Source organism: Aquarana catesbeiana, linkage group LG06, assembly GCF_042186555.1.
Source record: "Aquarana catesbeiana isolate 2022-GZ linkage group LG06, ASM4218655v1, whole genome shotgun sequence".
Classification (NCBI taxonomy): domain Eukaryota; kingdom Metazoa; phylum Chordata; class Amphibia; order Anura; family Ranidae; genus Aquarana; species Aquarana catesbeiana.
Window position 1 is genome coordinate 328,203,176 of NC_133329.1, and position 20,153 is coordinate 328,223,328.

General features: G+C 42.7%; 1 protein-coding gene across 2 annotated transcripts in view; it reads left to right on the plus strand.

Annotated features, from left to right (window-relative positions):
- Positions 1-20,153, plus strand: part of PDE11A (phosphodiesterase 11A) — a 988,141-nt gene that overhangs the window by 357,066 nt on the left and 610,922 nt on the right. The gene's annotated exons all lie outside the window — the stretch shown is intronic.

The following is a 20,153-nucleotide window of genomic DNA, read 5'->3' on the forward strand; positions in this document are numbered from 1 at the left end:
GGCTTAGGCACTGACAAGTAGTCCCAAACAGCTTCACTGTACCAAAGTTCCCGGTTAACTTCAATCACTTGCATTACATCCTGGAGGACATAGGGGAACTCCAAGCCATACTCTGTAGCTACACTCTTGTTTAACATTCTCTGCAAACGTGCAAGCTTGGGCAAAGATCTGTTCTTTCCCATGCCAGGAGGCACACAGGAATCCAATGATTTGCTCACCATAGACCCAGCCGATGTCTGTATTGAATTAACAACTTTCGACAAAGTCTCATTTACAGTGCTGTGTGACTCCACACGGAGTGATGTCTTCCCAGAACTCAGGGCTGTCCATTCAGGGAAAGTCATAGCAGAGGCGACATCCTCGCCTTGTGACCATAACAGTTCTTGGGACTTAGTCTCAAACAGGTCATCATCACCGGAAAGATCCGGCATGGATTCTATTTCTGAATCTCCCAACTCTTCCGCTGGCAGATATTTATTTACAGTCCCAGATACATTCCCCATCAGCTGCTTACCCGTTCCTGTCGTGGACTTTTCTGGATCCGATTCGGGTAACCTCAGGGGTAGGCCTCGGCCACGGCCGCGGAAAGCCTTCACATATCCTACCTTCCTCTGTACAGGTATAACAGACACAGGCATGGTGGACTCAGAATTCAAAGCAATTTCCACTGATGAGACGGCAACAGCAGTGTCTCACTCCGGAACATTCTCGGCAACAACAGGCAAAGTGACAGCCTGCCGCTCTCTCTCCATAGTAATAGCAGCTTCTACTGTGGCGATACCTGTTGCCCAATCCATCCGATAAGCACAGGGCGACATGGTAGGTTGCTCCACCACAAACAAGTACTCTCCACACTGCGGACATCGGCCAAATGGACGGAGATGTACGGCCAGTCCTTCACATTTATGGCAAATCATGCCCAGTCCCTCAATATCTCCTAAGGTATACAGAACAAACCTCCTCTGCGGCTTCAGACGAACACCAGTATCTGTAAGCAGGGTTCCGGTCAGCACAGTATTCAACGCGGTGCTTGCAGGGAACATTCTCGGTTCCATAATCGACTGCATCGCTGAAAAAGACTCTGATCTTCTCAGCACGATCACGAGGCCTCTCTTCTTTTCTGGCGCCAAACACATACACGCGTCCCATGCGGTATCAAGTAGGGTAGACTCCTCCCACTTGTTCTTCTGATCACGTAGCTCCCGGGCTTTTACTGGCGCCCGCCGCCTACGCATTCCTGCAACTTTTAACCTCTTCTTTTCCAGAGAAAATGACAAAGTCCAGCTTTCACCGTAAACTCCTGGAAACACCTCTGGGTTGCGAGAATTGATGGTCAACAAATCCCGGAGGAGCCCCCACATGTAGCACTAACTCTCGGTGGAGCTGCTGGTTTAAGCGGGCTTGTTACCTTCACTCTCGACACCCCTGCTTCACCGGCATCGGGTCTAGGGTTCCATTGAGTTTACCTCTGGACAATAAAAGCACCAACACTTGAATACGTTTTCAATGCTTTATTGAACCAAGTAACAAAGGAAGTAGCAGGAAAGAGGCAGGAGGGAAGCTACAAGGAAGCTCAAATACCTTTTCTTTAGGATTCTTGAGAACGTCCTTTAAAGTTGAATATTGTAATCGGATGCAATCCCCTTGTAGGACACAATCTTTGCTCACCTGGATAGGCCTCTCCCACTTGCCTAGCAGCCAGTACATAGCACGAACAAAAGTCTCTGCCACAGACTTGCTTGAAATAAATCCGTACAATCCTCTGCCACAGGATGTATTAAACTTTGCGGTGAATGTCAGACACAGTACTTGGACCTCTAAGCCAACCCGGCAGTACTGTGCTATAAAACTACTTTAGGATACGTTCTCCAACCGAGTCACCAGGCCCCTCTCCAGGCCCCTCTCCAGACCAGCACTCTGCGTGATCCTTCCATGATAGGTCCTCCCCTGGGATCTTCTCAGTTGTCCAGCTTCTTCACTCTGGATAGACAGCTCAGGACCATTCCTTGGTTGCTGTGGTAGGCCCCAGACATGCTTCTGGGCCCACCCACGCGCCGTAGCGACGCGGGCCTCCGGAAAGGAGGACCACGAGGTAGCACTCTAACGCATACCTGTCGGCAAGGAGGGCCAGCAGGTGGCTGAAAACGAACCCCAAAACATGGCGTCTGTTCCATAAATACCCTCTCCCAGAATGCAACTCGGAGGACCACCTCCACCGAGTTGTCTCCGGGACAGAGGAGCACCCATACGCTTCGACACGTTGCCTTTCCAACACTAGCCAATGGTAACAGCGACACCCACCGGCTCAGTGTGGAACCACACGCAACGTCAGCCAAGCTGGAACAGAGGCAAATCTAACTCCCCTAACGAGCAATTTACAAAATGTACCTATCAGTTGGTAGATCATAAATCTACCAGCGCTATATATGTGTGGCAGAAAACAAATACTGCACATCACCCTGAACACACAATTCCCACTGTGAAACATGATGGTGGCAGCATCATGTTGTGGGGATGCTTTTTTTCAGCAGGGTCAGGGAAGCTGGTCAGAGTTGATGGGAAGATGGATGGAGCCAAATACAGAGCAATCTTAGAAGAAAACCTGTAGTAGTCTACAAAAGACTTGAGACTGGGGCAGAGGTTCACCTTCCAGCAGGACAACAACCCTAAACATACAGCCAGAGTTACAATGGAATGGGTTAGATCAGCCGTATTCAACAAACTTTAGAAAATGGTCTTAAAGTGTATCTAAACCCAAATATAGTATCTTGCACCTCTCCAATACTTTTGGTAATATAGTGTATGTTTATGTGAATTCAAGGCTGAGAATGGAAATTTCAGGATTTAGAATGGTTCCCATAAAATTAATCCTGTGATTTTGTATTTTCCATTATTAATACACATAGCTCTTTACGTTTAACCTGTGATATTTATTGCCATATTTATTGAGTCCACCAATTTTTTTCTTATTTTCAAACTTTTTGTCATATCCATTCACATGAATGTGACTCAGCACGGAGCAATTTTGAAAAAGGTTCCTGTACTATTCTGGTACAATTCCAGTGCAAATTTTGGCCCATACACTTTAATGCAAACACACAAAAATCGGATAGGCATGGGATTCGGATGCAATTTGGAAAGCGATTTAATATTTTTATCCCTCAACTCGCATCCCAGGCAAATCCTTGGTCCCCCCAAAAAGGAGTAGCAGTTGTAGAAGTAGTAGTAGTAGCAGTAGCAGGTACCCAGTAAAATCACATCAAAATCACAAGCAACTCGCATTATAATATCGCACCTGAAATTGCGTCAAAATAACATTGCACTAGTGTGAACCAAGCCTTAAAACTGAAGTCTAGAGAGGTATAAAAGACACAAATCAATGCAGTTCTTTATTCAGTAAAGCCTAAGTTTAGCTAAGAATAAAAACAGAAAAATCAGACTGCATTAACACGTACACAAACTGGGAATCTACTGGAAAAACCACATTTATGCGCCTTTATGGTGCATTCTCAAGTTACACACATAGGGCAGCTCATTAATTTCAATGGGCTGCCCTATGTGCCATACATGCATCAAAGTAGCTTATGTAGATTATTGCGCGTTGAGCTCTGCACTTTTCTTAAAAATGCATTTTGACGCTTTTCTTGGTGTTTTCTCATGTGGAAAAATGTGTGTCTGCTTGCTGTGTGTGGGGTGCCATTAATAATGGATGGCACCCAAATGTTTTGTAAACACGCACTTTTACGCAATGGAGTATCACTAGGTGTAAATGGAGCCTTATGCCCTGTACACACGATCGAACATTGATCGGACATTCCGACAACAAAATCCATCGGATTTTTTCCAACGGATGTTGGCTCAAACTTGTCTTGCATACACACGGTTGCACAAAGTTGTCGGAAAATCCGATCGTTCTGAACGCGGTGGCGTAAAACACGTACGTCGGGACTATAAACGGGGCAGTAGCCAATAGCTTTCACCTCTTCATTTATTCTGAGCATGCGTGGCACTTTGTGCGTCGGATTTGTATACACACGATCGGAATTTAAACGATTGGATTTTGTTGTCGGAAAATTTTATATCCTGCTCTCCAGCTTTGTATGTCGGAAATTCCGACAGAAAAAGTCCAATGGAGCCCACACACGATCGGAATTTCCGACAACATAATCCAATTTTTTTCTATTCAGTAGAAATCCACTGGTAATCTTCCAGTGCAGTAGGGGTTAATACAGCTAAGGGGCCCACTGTTTCTTGCAAGACCTTCCATTCATAGAAGCCATACTACACCTTCTATGAATGACACAGGATCTCTGAATAAAGGGGGCAGAGCTGTCAATCAACTTCCCATCTCCTATTCAGAAATCCTATGTCATTCATAGAACAGATGAAGATTTATAGGACAGATAAAGATTTCTACTGAATGGAGAAGATTCAATACAAGGAACACATCATACTAACTGTACGTTATGTCCATTGGTCTAATTTTTCTGTTTTTATTTTTAGATAAATTTAGGCTTTAATATACCACTAAATGTATTTTTAAAATGAAAGTCATGTAAGTACCTGAATCAGCCTTTTAATCACTGTACAGCGGGGTTGGAGTATGAGAGGAAGAAGCAGTACAAGGAGACAATCAATCATGTGCTGACAAGAAGCATGCTGATATGAAGCAAACGTAGAGTGACAGCTTGATTAGCCTATTACTGTGCTGTTTCTCCTTTCACTGTCTAGTCACAGGCTGGGGTGGATGCAAAATGACCTAGGCTTAGAGGAAGTGGGTTGAATGATGTTGGCCATCCGTTTTAGGACATCTAGTGGCAGAAATGCACTGCAGAGGAAATCTCTGGTGAGGGTGAGGGTTGTCTAACTCCAGACAAAATAGAGATAGAATAGAGGAAATGAGGGGACATCAACCTCATGGGGACATGGACAGCAACACAATCCTGACAGACTATTTACCTTTCCTCGAGCTACTTCAAATTTTTTTTTATTGCTGTCTATGTCACCAATGCAGGGTCTTCCTCTCCCTTTCTGTATGTCTGTCAAATAGACATTAAGGAGGGAGATTTCTCTTTACTTTCAGCCTTGTCTTACTCATGTCAACCAGAGAGGAACAAGGAAGAGACATTTTATAAATGGGGACTCAGGCAGCAATAAAAAGTTGAGGGACCCCACCCTACTCAATCCAAAACAAAAAAAAAATTGGTTGGAGTTGTGTTATATAACTTCTTTAAAGTGTACCTTGCACTACATGCAAGATCTGTTAATGTCCCCATCCTTTGTTTAAATACTGGAAAAAGTTTAAACAGAAAATATGTAAGATATTAAAAATATATGCTCATCTTTTCTACAAGTTTCGTGGGGTGGTGACGTTATTGTCCTCCAATGATATCACATGGACTGCTGAGTTCTCCAAACTTCATGAGATGATGCTGCAGCACGGTCCTGGAAGCATCTTTTCAATACAATTTGGACTATTCTACATTCCCCAGATCTCGGTGGATTGAGGAGGATGTAACCCTCAACTAGGCGCTGCTGGCAGAAGCTGGGGGAAAGGTGAGTACACTATCTTCTTTCACTTAGGCCCCTTTCACACAACGAACCGATCGGGACCGCCTGTCAGTTTTTTAGGTGGACCCGATCAGACCATCCATTGCCCTCAATGAAGTGGCGGGTGTCAATGGACATGTGTCTATTGATACCCGTTGACATCTGATCCCATCCTGTCTGCTCAAAACAGATGGATGGGGTCCGTTCCCTATCTGTCCGGCGGATCAGATGACAGTCGGATGTGAACGGACAGGCGGGCCGTTTCCACCTGACCTCCTACATATGAGAGTGGGCTGTGTTCGCTCTGCATAAGGGGAGTGGACATGGACCTGTCATCCACCTGCTCAGCGGGGATTAGCAGAAAGATTCCCCGCTGAGCAGGCTGATCCGCTGCCGGAATCTGCCTGTGTGAAAGGGTCCTTACAGGTATTTATTTTCACCTTTTTCAGCAAAGAGGAGGAAAGACAGCATACAATGATTCTTAAGTACTATGTCTGCTTTATTGTTTGACTAATAGCATTTAGCATTTTTTTTGTGCGGTTACATTTTATTTAATGTCTACTCCTGCCTCCTTCCTAGTGTATTCCTTTTCATACATTAGCATACACTAAGGTTAACCCCAGATTTATGTTTTGCTGTAGGCCACATCCACAAATTTCTAGCAAAGGCTGAATTGTGCTTGCACTGTCATCTAACACAGTGGTTCCCAAACACTACAGCTACAGCTGGGATAGCCCTCCCAAGCACCGTACAGCATGTCAGCAGCAGTTCAGCCCCTGAACTGAAACTCTTTCCTTCTGTACACTATGAACTCAGTGCTTGGGGTGTGCCCACATGGTGCCTTAAAGTGGAAGTAAAGGCAAAACCTACTAAGTCTAAACCTACTCCCACTCCATTCTAAGCCTAATGGATCTAGCCCTGTAAAGAAAAGATAGCCATGCTTACATATTTTGAAGCCGCTCTGGTCTGGTCTCCAGCAATGCCTTCTGTGTGCAGTAGAAAGCCGACAAGGCCTGGGAAATGCCTGGCAAGTGACGTCACCTATAGACTTATTATGGGGCTTCCATTGTCAGCTGTCTCTCCTACACACTGAAGCCACCGCTGACAGCTTAGCCTGGGACCAATCTTCTCTTTATAGGGCTAGGTAAATTAGGCTTAGAATGTGGATGGGAGTAGGTTAAGAGTTATGCCCCGTACACACGATCGGATTTTCTGATAACAAATGTTGGATGTGAGCTTGTTGGCTGAAAGTCCGACTGTGTGTATGCTCCATAGAACATTTGTTGTCGGACTTTCTGCCAACAAATGTTGGCTAGCAGGTTCTCAAATTTTCAGCCAACAAAACTTTGCTGTCGGAATTTCCGATCGTATGTACACAAGTCCAGCGCACAAAAGTTCACGCATGCTCGGAATCAAGCAGAAGGAGCCGCACTGGCTATTGAACTTCCTTTTTCTTGGCTCTTCGTACGTCTTGTACGTCACCACGTTCCCACGTTTGTAATTGTTGGCCAACATTTGTGTGACCGTGTGTATGCAAGACAAATTGGAGCCAACAACCTTCGAACAAAAATCCACGGTTTTGTTGTCAGAGAGTCCGATCATGTGTACGGGGCATTAGGCTTTGCCTTTACTTCCACTTTAAGAGTCAAAGCTGAGTGTCTGATTGTTGGGGGGCATCAGTGTCCCTTTTTCTATGGTGATCACATTACTAAAGTGATTGCACAAAATGCAGGAGCGGCACATGGGGAGACTGAGGAAATCAGCAGCAGCATGGATCAATGGAGGAGACCTGCACTGAATGACACACACCTAGCACTGCATGGGTATGGAATTATACAGCGCATGCTCTTATCATGGTAAGTGATCTTCAGCTGGACAGATATGATTTCCTTCCTACTGCCTGCTGTGTATGTCTTTTTATCTACCTTGCAGTTATGTAATGCTTACATGACTGCAATAGATCAATAGGCACTAGGCAGACAAAAACAGTTTATACTCATACAATAAAAGTATTGCAATAATGACATTCCTAGACTTTTATCGTATTGTAGGCTGAATTCCCACTTCTGCATGGCAGCAGCGTGTTCATTGTAACGTGTCGCTATGTGTTGCTCTAAGGCAATGCACATGTGTTGTACCGCGTTGCAGTGCACATTAAGACACAGTAGTGTGTTGTATCACAAAAAAATTTACTGTATATGGGCCCTTACTATTGGAATATGGAAGGTTTAGGAAGAACATACCGGGCTCTAGGCTTGTGCAACTAGTTTCGTAACAAATCGAAATTCAGCCGAATTTTGCATCTTTCAGACATTCGGATGCATCCGAATGTCCGAATAAAAAAATAACGAATTTCAGCGAATACGAAATAAATTATAGCGGATATAATGAATGAATTCGGCGTTATTCGAAAATTTGTTAAAGATCTAATGAAACAAAAGGTCAACTCAAAGTAAATCTTACAGTCCAATCAGCTGATTCATTTTATGCTGGAGGTTGGATTACTGGCAAAGTGCATTCCTGAGAACTGAATGAGAAGGGTGTTGTATTGTATTTGAGCAGAGGAGAAGAGATATTGTCATTGTGTGTGTTAATAGATTCAATAAACAAACGACTTTCCAAACTATGAATCATTATCACAAATATATATACATATATAAATATCGAATTTCAATGAATAGGAACGAAATTATAGCGCATATAACGAATGAATTTGACATGATTCGAGATTCAGTATAACGAATATCGACACTCTATGAATAATAATGAATTATCCAAAAACGTATTAATGTAACATAATGAATATAACAGAAGGAAATTATGTATTTTACGAATGACAACGAACCAAAACTAAATGAAATTTTCCGTTGTGCACAAGTCTACCGGGCTCTAGTCTCACTAAGTTTGAGAACCACTGATTTAACGTGTCTGAGCATCTTAAAATCCTATGTCAATAAACTGAACTAGCATAGCAAAGGGATAGTAGAAAACCTGTAAACAAAAACTTTAACTTGAACTTTAGCTCCCATACGGTTTTTAAATTTCAAGAGAACTTTTGTTTTTATTGCTGCTTATTGTGTAGAACTCCCTTTTCAGTTCATTACCATTGTTGAGTTTTACGCCGTTGTTCTCAGTGTTCTCATGCCACTCGATTTGCTTTAATTATTTGTGCTGTTAGAGTGTAGTAGAATATAGACAGTCTGTGGCTTCTCCAATGTATTTCCTTTTGATGGTATGACAGCTCTCTGCCAAAAGTATACAAGAAAAAAAATACAAACTTCCTTCACCGTGTTGGAGGCGCACAGAGCATCATGCCATGCCTTGGGCATTGTAAGCTTGAACTAGTAATTAGACTGTGAGATGAGTGCACTCCATGCAGGTTTTTCTTGCTAAGCAGCTGTAAGTCACATTCTCCATGAGAATACACACACAGCTTGAACTGTTACAGATGGGAGGATGTTAACAAGGATGTCCAGGATGTGTAAAGAATTCATTTGTTTTCAAAGTTCCTTTACTGTCTGATGCTGTTCAAAAATTATGTAGATATCGACCATGTTTCGATTCATTCATCGCAAATATTATTACCAAATGTTATTGTACCTAAGGGAAAAAAAATTAAAACATATATGATATAGTCAGAAAAATTACAGGCTTGGGAAAACCATATTACACAGATGGGAATGCTTACAATGGTCACAAACCTTTTGTGCTAACTGGCATTGTACCCTAATTTGTTTGTCTTTTAACTAAAATTCATATAAAAGCACATGTCTAGCCAAGACTACGCTGTCCACAGTGGGGCAATGACAGAAAGCATACATCCTCACTGTTCTAGGGTGGCCGGGACTGTCCTGAGATTTCATTGGCGTCCCACAGATCCAGGCTAAATCCCAGAGCCCAGTGCAGGAACAAGTTCTGGCACTGGGCTTCAATAATCCCCCTGGTCCGATCCGGCTCTGGTCCCCCTGCAGTGCAGCTGGTCTCTCCTCCTCTCCCTCCTGTCGGCCGCGCTGCAGGAGAATCTACAGTGTCTGCATCCAGCTCCCTCCCAACCCCCCACTGCTCCAGTCCCCCTGTGTGCCCCCCCCCCCTTCAGCACCACTGCTGGCTCTCCTCCTCTCCTGTCTGCAGCTGCTGTGGGCCACAGGGGGATTGGGTTCAAAATGGTGAGAGGGGGGCCTGGTAAATATGTTACATTTACCGGGCCCTTCCTTTCCTGAATGAACACAGTAAGTGATAGACACCAATCACTCCTGTGTTCATTCATAACTGAAGCACAATAAACGGTGTGAACTTTGCACTTACCATTGATTTACTGTCCAGTGTAGCTGAAACTGCATAGAAAGGGACTGAGGAATTCCTGTCCTCAGTCCTATTCTCTGTGTCAAAAGTGAGACATCAGGGGTCTGTTTATACCCCTAATATATCACCGAAGCCCCCCAGCAGGGCTGTTTAAAAATGTACAAAATAAATAAATTAAATTTTAAAACCTGTAAGAAAAATGATTTAAAAAAATTATTAAGGGTTTTCTCACACTTTGGTCTCTGAAGAGCGATATCATTCAGATTACTCTTCAGAGATAATTTGACAGGTGGTAAGGAGGGGCTGTATAGCCTTCTCACCATTTGATTTCAAGCTCTGAAACCCCACACTTGCATTCCACAACTGTGTATTGCTCGCAGTTGCGGGGCACTTGCAGAGTAGTGCCATTCACTTGGATAGGTTGTGTTTGACAGGAGATATAATTCATGGTGTGGCTGTGAAGCAAAGCATTGCTAGATTAAGAGCAGGTCATTTATAAAGCTTTTGTAGAAGAGGAGCTCTGATCTCATTTGGCTAAAAAATATATCTATCCATCCACTCCACCAAAAATAGGTTAGCAATACTGGGTGCACCCATTGCTACTTCTGTACTTTGAATATAAAAGTTCCCCCTATACCAAAAGTAATTTCTACTCAAACAGAAATTTAAGATTTTTTTAAGAAATATTTTCTGTAGTCAAGGAATGTGATCTTTTTTACTTAAGGCCCAATTCAGGCCTAATATTGCATTCTCAAGTTGTATATAAAGAAGAGAAATCTGCAGTAACCAGATACTATACACTTGTGTTTCGGAAGCCAATGTGATCTGCTGCAGTGATCTTAATAAATCCTTTGTATCCTTCAGATATCCTTCAGGTTTTAGTAGATGTAGCATTAGGTTGTAAGAAAATATCCAAATATTCTCCCAACCGAGCTGTCATGACCCTATTCCATTATCTATAGTTCTTAAAGAGGGAGCTTGCCTATTTTTGTGTATTTTTGGGAGGCTGTACTTTATTGAGATCCAACACTTATTTACTAAAACTGGAGCGTACAAAATCTGGTGCAACTCTGCATAGAAAGCAATCAACCTCTAGGTTTTTATTGCCAAAGCTTAATTAAACAAACTGAAATTAGAAGCTGATTGGCTACTATGCTCAGCTGCACCAGATTCTGAGTGCATCAGTTTTAGTATATTTCCCCTTAGAGCAGTGTTTCTCAGTCCTCAATGTGCCCCAACAGGTCATGTTTTCAGGATTTTCTTCAGATGAAATGGCTATGATAATTACTAAGGCAGTGAAAATGATCAAAACACCTGTGCAAACTAATGGTGAGGCTGAAAATATGACCTGTTGGGGCGCCTTGAGAACTGGAGTTGAGAAACACTGCCTTAGAGTCAGGTATTTAATTTTGTTCTTTGTGATTGCCCCCATCTTGTATCCTTCAGTAACCAAGGACTTCAATTCTCTATTAAAATCTTTTGTGGGGTCTTAAATCAACTTTTTTACATGTCCCTGTCTAACAACATATTTATCATCCCTTCATGGTATACATTCCTATCAATATTTACCCCTCCCCTCTTGTCATTCGGATGCAGAATAATATCTTTTCTTCTTTGTACTTCCTCGATCCCTCTACCTATATAATGGGGTTAATGCCTTTCTTAACCAGTCAATTCTCTAGATCCTTCTACCTAATGATTATTACTTAAAGGTGGATTGAACAGGGATTTATTTCTTAATTCACTTTTTATACCTTCCCTAGCTGTTACATCCCTTACTCTCAGGTAGAGCATATAAAGTAATATTCAAAGAGTATACAAATATCATGGTGTATCCCTGCATTTTTAAAAGATGCACCATAAAAATTCATGCTTACTACAGTTTTGGGGGCTAGATAGGGCCCATCCACATTGGAGAGGGTCAAATGGGGTGAGGGAAGTTTCCAAAAGGGAGATCAAGTGGATATACCTGTTAAAGACCCTAAATTTCAAGGGTTTAAATACCCAGTTGGATTTGAATTGCTACATTAGTGACTATTAGATGTGTAATAATTTTTTTAGTAGTGTAGCTTTATTATATAGGTGCCAAAATTAAATTAATGTATGCATCTCTAATTAGTATAGACCCATTTCTTCTTGTTTTTAATATTTTAACTTTTACATTTTAAATTTCACTTTTTTATATGTTAAATTCTTTTTGTATTTTATTTTAATCCATATATAATGTCCATATAAAATAAAGAATTTTTAATAATATAGATGTATGAAATTTGATTGTAATTTAATGAAACCATTGTGGTGGACATTACTAAATCGATTATGCATGTTCTAAAGTATAGTAAAGTGAAGTGATGGAATTTTAAGTGTATAGTTAATATATATATTTTAATTGTAGCATGGTAAAAAATTTAATACATAGTTATTAGGTGGATATTTATTGTATTATATCTTTCAGTGGAGTTCTGATAGTCTGCACACTCTGTACTATGACTTGTACCTATAGGTAAGCCTATAATAAGGCTTACCTGTAGGTACTGTGACTATCTCCTAAACTTGCACACAGTTTAGGAGATATTCAGGTATGCATGCAGCTGATGACATCATCGGCGCATGTGTTCTAATGGTCCGGCTTACAATGCTGAACCCTCAGAGTCCATGCTGGAAACAGTGGGTCCCCTCATGCATGTGTGGGAGTGACATGATCGCGGCTTTGGCCAATCACATAGCTGGAGCTTGCAAACCCGGAAGACAGACAGGGGGAACATGTCAGCCCTCTCAACAGTGACTTTACAGCTCTGATGGGCTTTGTTCCAAGGTGAGTATTTCGTAATGTGGTAGTATGCAATGCATATTAGCACATTATGGCAGTGCTTTTTTTTTTTTTTTTTTTTAACAACGGCTTTAATGTAACAGTGCAGATTTGTAGTTGGCTGATCAATTGAATTGTGTATGGCCGCTCTTGGGAAACTAGAAAGAGAGCTACAGAAGAGTAAGGATTAATTGGAGATGTTATTTTGACTACATTAGTTGTTTATCCCTGATTTAGATTGGAAGAGGTTAAATATAGTGGAACCCTATTTAAGGCATTGTAGTACACCGTTATGCCATCCTCTTGAAAAAGTCCTGTACAGACGAAACACATTGGGGGGGAAGGCCTAATGGTGGGTGTGTACAAGCTCTGAGAGCTAGTGAAGGGAGCTTCATTCTGGAGAGGGAGGCAGAGTGGAAGCTTAGCCAGCAATTGTCTTTAGGACAAACAAAGGAGATTCAGCAGTTTACTGATATATGATTATATCCTTCTAACTATGTGAGTAGTTAAAAAAAAAATGAATGTGTTTTTTTCAGAATTACACTATTGGACTCTTTCTTTTTTTATGTATATGCTTGTCTGGAGATGAGCTACGAGGTGTAAAGGGAATCCAGAAAGTGGTGGTTGACAGCCTAAAGTAGATTTTAAATCTTATTTTTAGATCTATTATTGGAGAGGGGAAACAAAAGCATATATTGTACCGTAAAAAACACACATGCACCAAGCTAGCATAATAAACAGATAATGCACACACTGTTTGTAAGCTGTAATTACACACAAGTATACATACACTGGAGGGGAAACTAACACATGTAATAGACAGCTGACACAATACAATACAAGTATAGGAGACCATCAATTTTGTGCCAGTGTCCTTCACCTTATCTATTGCTATAAATATTTAGCTGGTGTGCTTATTCACAATGTCAATCATTTGACATTGACTTTTTCACTGATGTGGTTTTGGATGTACCCAATGCGAATAAGCACCCTTTTATTTTATTTTTGCTTTGAAATAATATTGCCTTTGATTTTTGGCCAAGGATATCTTAGTACACTAGAAGCTTTCCAATACCCCCCCCCCCCCCCCCCCCAGTTCATTATTGACCTTCATGCATTGTCCGCTTAGTGACTTCTTTTGAGCTGCATGCTGGCCTTCACTGGGCATTCATCTTACGTGAATGTGTCCCATTGTTATCTTGCAATTACGTCTTCTTTACGTTGATTATATTGGATTGTATCTTTGAAATAAAACCTTCATCCTCAATCAAAAAAAAAATCTTTCATATGCTTAGCCATTGTGCTAAAATATGGTTGGCCATGTCATTTTCTATAGTTATCATCCCTGGCCCTTATTTTTTTTTTTTTGCACTTTATCTTTTAATTCCATCCAAATGGTAAATAATTGTGGTTACAACTTACATTTCTAATATCCCTATACCAAAGCACTATCCCCCCCCCCTATAACCCCTACCCAACCCTATACCCAGTTGCCCACCCGACCCCCCCTCCCACCCCCGCAGCTCATCCCATAGAAGTCCTGACCTGAGCCTCTCACTGTCCTCCCCCTGCTCTTGATCCTGTTTGAGTATATATCCTCTAGCTCGATTTTGAGTTTGAATTTTCATTTGGGTGAGTTATCTGACTCCTTATCCCACCTGGGTAGAGGATTTATACTTTGCCCAGTCTCTCCACGTCTCTTCATACTCCTCCATCTCTAGCCTTTCACTATATCTCAGATATTCCAGGCAGTGAATTTCCTCTATTTTGTTGAACCACTCCCGCATTGAAGGCCTCCTGCTATCTAGCCAGTGTTTGGGGATGAGACTTTTGGCGGCATTGAGGAGGTGCGGTAACAGTGCTTTCGAGTAACTCTTAGAGGGCATTTCGCTCCCGCGGTGCAAGCACACCCAAGGGTCGTCCGGGATCCTCTTGTTAGTGATCGCATATATAATCCCCCTTATCTCCTCCCAGAATTTTTTCATTACCGGGCACAACCACCATATATGCGCCATTGTCCCTATTTCCTTGCACCCCCTCCAGCATAACTGCTGAGTTTCTTCCTGTATTTTATGCGCTATATCCGGAGTGACATACATTCTTGCCAGGATTCTGAAATTCATTTCAGCAATCCTATAGTTCACTGAGGTAGCGTTCACTCTGCTCAAGACCCTCCCGACCTCATTTTCGTTGATCTTTTTTCCTAATTCCTCCTCCCATTTCCTGAGAAATACTGGGCGCTCCTCTTCTCCCATTCTAATCAAAGTTCTATAGATCCTGGACATTCCTCCCCTCCTGTTTTTCTTTATACACACTTTTTCAAGGGGGCGAAGATCTTCCATCGACCTAATTGGCTGCGGGAGGGATTCAACAAAATGTTTCAACTGCCTATACTTCCAGTTATCCATAACAAACCAATTGTCTTTAGCTTTTAGTTCCTGGTAGGTACACATCTTTCCCTGGCTTGTAATATCTTTAAGTTTGGCCTCTTCATTTAAAATCCATCTCCCAAACAGGTCTTCCCTCCCAGGCGGGAAATAGTCTGTGTCCTTAAGCGGGACTAGTGGTGAATTGTATCCCCACTTCTCCCTATCGTGTATTTTATCCCATAAATTTAAAGCGTGTTTAGTGATATCCAGTGTTTTCGTGCACAATTTTCTGTATTGTGGTGGTATCCATACATTTTTACCCAAATCTACCCCGCTCATTATGTTCTCTATTTTCACCCATTGCTTGTCTTTATTATTATTCACCCAGTCTAAGATGCGTGATAGGATTATAGCTGTGTAATATTTTTTAATATCTGGTGCCCCCCAACCCCCCCTCTTCTTAACATTCACTAGTTGTGCATACTTGATTCATGGTTTTTTCCCCCTCCATATGAACCTTAGAAACATTGTGTGTAATTTATTCAAAAAACTCTGTGATATTGCAATTGGGAGCATTTGGATTTTATATGTGATTTTAGGGAGAACTGACATTTTGAGTAGGTTTATTCTGCCTCCCCATGAAAGTCGGTTCCGCGGAAATCTATTCAACTCAGCCCCGATCTCATTGAGGAGAGACATGTAGTTGGCTTGGAACAATGTCTCTTTTACTGGTGATATTTTAACTCCTAAGTAATTAAGCTCTTTTATCCCCCATTTAAATGGTAGACACTTTTGGTAAGCCTTATCCCCATCTTTATCTTCTACAACTTCCAATATTTCCGACTTGGTTGAATTAACTCGAAAATTGGATAATCTACCGTATTTCCTAACGATCTCGAGTAGGTTCAGGATGGTATTCCTCGGGCGAGTGACGTACAATAAGATGTCATCCGCAACGGCAGCTATTTTAAATTCTTCTTCACCAATTTTAACCCCACTGATATCCGGGTTGGGTCTTATCTTAGCCAATAGAGGTTCCAACGTCAACACGAAAAGCAGCGGGGAAAGTGGGCACCCCTGTCTAGTACCATTATGCAACACAATAGGATCGGAAAAGGTACCATTTATCTTAACTCTAGCGGTGGGGGAGGTGTAGAGGGCTTTTATCCTACTAATCATTTTATTGCCTATGCCAAACTCTTCCAAAGTGTTCCACATGAAGCCCCAGTCTACCCTGTCAAATGCTTTTTCAGCATCCATCGACAGGAGTAGTCCTGGGGTTCCCCTGTCCTTCATTATCTGGGCCACCATTAATGTTTTAATGCCGTTATCCCTCCCTTCCCTTCCAGGTACAAAGCCCACTTGGTCGGAGTGGACAATCTCGTTTATAATCTTTTTCAATCTATCGGCCAAAATCTTTGCGAAGAGCTTCGTGTCAACATTCAAGAGGGAGATGGGCCTGTAACTGGAGCACAACGTGCTATCCTTTCCCTCCTTCCCGATAATAGCGATACTTGCTTTGAGTGCTTCCTTTCTCATCTCCCAACTTTCCCTGATCCCATTCATGTAGGAGCACAGTATGGGGAGCAATGGTTCCTGTAGTTTTTTTATAATAAAGGACGGTCAGCCCATCAGGACCTGGGCTTTTCCCGTTTGGGGTATCTTGTATGACCTTCCTTAATTCCTGTACAGTCACAGGGGCATCCAAAATAACTCTGTCCTCTTCCATGATTGTTATAAAATTTTCCTCTTTTAAAAAGGTTTTACTAGCCTCACGCTTGCGTTTATCTGACTCCTGAGAGTTATCAGCATTAATTGCATACAACGCCCCATAGAACTCTTGAAATGCTTTCGCTATATCACATGTTTTGTATTTGTGTTCGCCTGACTTGGTCCTGATTTTTTCAATATAATTGCTCGTTTTCTTTTTTTTCAGGGCCCTAGCTAGAAGCTTACCCGGTTTGTTACCATAAATGTATCTTTCTTTCTTAACCAAGTTATAAGTTTTACGCGTTTCCTGTTCTAGAGAGGCCCTCAACTCTTCTCTTCTTTTATGTAAGTTTGTCCATACCTCCCTCCCTCCTGATACTTTATGTTGTTGCTCTAGTTCTTGGATCTCTTTAATCAGGGCTAGCCTTTCGTTTTTCAATCTCTTGTTTCCCCCCCCCCACCATCATAAATATGCCCCTAATGTATGCTTTGTGGACCTCCCAGATTGTAGCCTCATTTACCTCCCCGGGAGTATTGATTTTAAAGAACCACTCCAACTCTTCCTTAGTTCTCCTTAAGATGTCTTTGTCTAGTAACAGGTCTTCGTTCAGTCTCCATCCTGATCCCTGTCTATCAGTTTCACCTATTTTTATATGTAAACTCACGGGTGCGTGATCCGAGAATGTCATGTTGCCAATAGATGCCCCTGTGACCTCTTCCAGCAACCTATGCTCTACCAGGAAAAAGTCTAGTCTCGAGTATGTCGCATGCACGGGGGAGTAGTAAGTGTAGTCCCTTGTATCCCCCTGCTGGATCCTCCATACATCCACCAGCTGAAGCTGATGCAGCTTCTTTTTGAGTTTTCCAGCCCCGCACTCCCCCCCCCCTCCGGGTCAGCTAAACCCTCCTCTAGCTCCCTTAATTGGTGAGTCACTATAATACCAGACTGGGAAGTCTCTAGAGTAGATTTTTTGGTTCTTATTGGTAATTAAGTGTGTCTCTTGAAGCATTGCGACCTCAGCCTTCAAGAACTTCAGTTCACCTAGGATATTTGCTCCTTTTACATAGGAATTCAGTCCCCTAACATTATAAGAGACAATTTTTAGATCAGGCAACATCACTCACTCTCATTTGTTTTCTTCTTTCTATAGTACAGGCTCCTATTACTGTTATATTTCTTTAAACCCTCTCTTACCCCACCCCCCTCCCTTCCCCCCAATACCCCCCCTTCCCACCCCCTCCCCCCAATCACCCCTAGCCCCTCATCTCCTACCCCCCTCCCTCCTCCCCCTTCCCCAAACTTTTGGGGGTGAAACGGGTCTTAACTAGGCCCAATACATAACCGTGGCCCCCCAACTCCACCCGGCCACCCGGTTGTCCCTCAGAGGTTGAGCTCGGGGTGGGATCCATTCGAGACCACAGATTTCCCACTGAGTATGGGGGGACTACCTGCCCCGATCATCCCTCCCGCACACCTCCCGCCTCCCCCCCGCCCCCCCACCAGCCCCGTAAGAAAGAGCAGACTGCATATATATCTATAATAGATCTCTACTAAGTCCACAAAGCTATTTTCGCCCCTGTGCTCTTTTGGCAATTAATACTGGTTTCCAGGTGGGCAGACCCCCTGTTAGCTCCTGGTTGGTATTTTTCTCCCACCAACCCGGGATTTCTATTATAGGTATTCCTAGACGTTGGCAGAATTTTTGAGTTTCTTCCGGGAATCTTAGCACGGCCATTCGGCCCTCTTTGCGTCCGATTAGACAAGCAGGAAAGCCCCAGGAGTATTGGACTCCATGCGATTTCAGGAGGAGGAAGGAGGATTGCCAGTAGTGGTTTCAGAGTTCTTCTCCTGTTGAGGGTCTCCTCTGCAAGATCCTGGAAAATATGCAGACTTGTTTCTCCATACTTTGCCTGCAGGTTTTTCCTTACTTATAATTTATCTGCTCTTTATCCAAGTAATTGTGGAATCGCACGATGACATCACGTGGGGCGTCCCCCCTAATTTCCGGTGGCTTTCTAATCCTGTGCACTCTGTCCAGTTTTAATTTTCCGCTGACTTCAGTTGGATTCAACAGATCTTTAAAAATTACTTCCATTTTGTCCTGTAAATTCTCTGTTTCTCCTTGCGATTCCGGGAGACCTCTGATCTGAAGATTTTTTCTTCTGCTGCGGTTCTCTTGGTCTTCCAATCTATATCTTATATTTCTTTGTTCGATCTGCATTGCTTCCATCTGGTGTTTCAAATTTTGGATTTCTACTCCTTGCTTATCCACTATGGTCTCCACTTCCTCCACTCTTTTCAGAATGTGACTCATGTTTTCATGCACAATACTGACCTCTTCTTTGATTGAGACCTCCAACCTTGCAAGCATTTCTGCTATTTCTCACTTAGTAGGGAGGAGTTTTTCATGCTGGATCTCCTCTGGCATTTCTGTGCCTGCTTCACTGCCTGGGGGTCTTAATTCCACATCAGCCATTTGTCTTCTTGTCCCCGTTTTACCTGGGCGATCTGGTGTTTTGTTTTTTGCCCCTGTTGCTCCTATTGCCCCTGTTGATTTACCCGGGCTCTCTTTGCTACCCTCGTTTACCATGTATTTCCTAATGGTGCCTGGGCTTATGCTGGTTCTAGGTGGGTTTGCTGTGGCCTCTCTTGTTGATTTGCCTCTCATTTCTGCCTTCTGCTCTACCCCTGAGAAGGCAGACCAGTAGGATAGGCTAATAATCAAAAAATGAGATTACCTAATGGTAATGAAAAAATAGCGTGGTGCAAATGGCCTCTTCAGCCTTCTCACGAGTTGCTCAGAGTCCGCCAGGGAGCCTTCTCCCTGTCTCAGCCATAGTTATGCTCCCACCTGGACTCTCAGCCACGGATGTGTTATATGGAACTGAGAGAGCTTTGTTTGAGTACTACCCCAGACCCTAAAAACTCCTATTCCCCCCAAGAACCCCTACTGCGGGTTGTTCCCCCTGCTAGATCACCCCTCCCTTTGTTGCTTCTTCCTTTTCAGCCAACCATCCTCCGTGTCTCACCCTGTGCCAGGTGTACCATGCTATACCAAACTTATGAGCACTTTAGATGAGTTGTTGCAGCAATGCTTTGTAATACTTTATAAAAGTCAGTTTAAGACTAAAGGCAGCAGTCCCTCAAGAGGAGAGTTCCATAAAGCTTTAAAAGGTGACTAATGGGTTACTTACCCTCCATTCCAGGTTTAAAGTTAGCCAGAATCTTACCCACCATGCGTCCTTTGCACCGCTCCTTAAGGGCTCCTGGGGCTTCCACCTGTACCTGGATTCCCTTTCGTGCAGCTGTTACATTCTATCTTCAGCTCCTATTGGACAAACGCTGTCATCTCCTTCACTGGCATGTACGTTCTTGTGGACCTCTCTTCCTTTTGTGTGCAGGCTTCGGCATG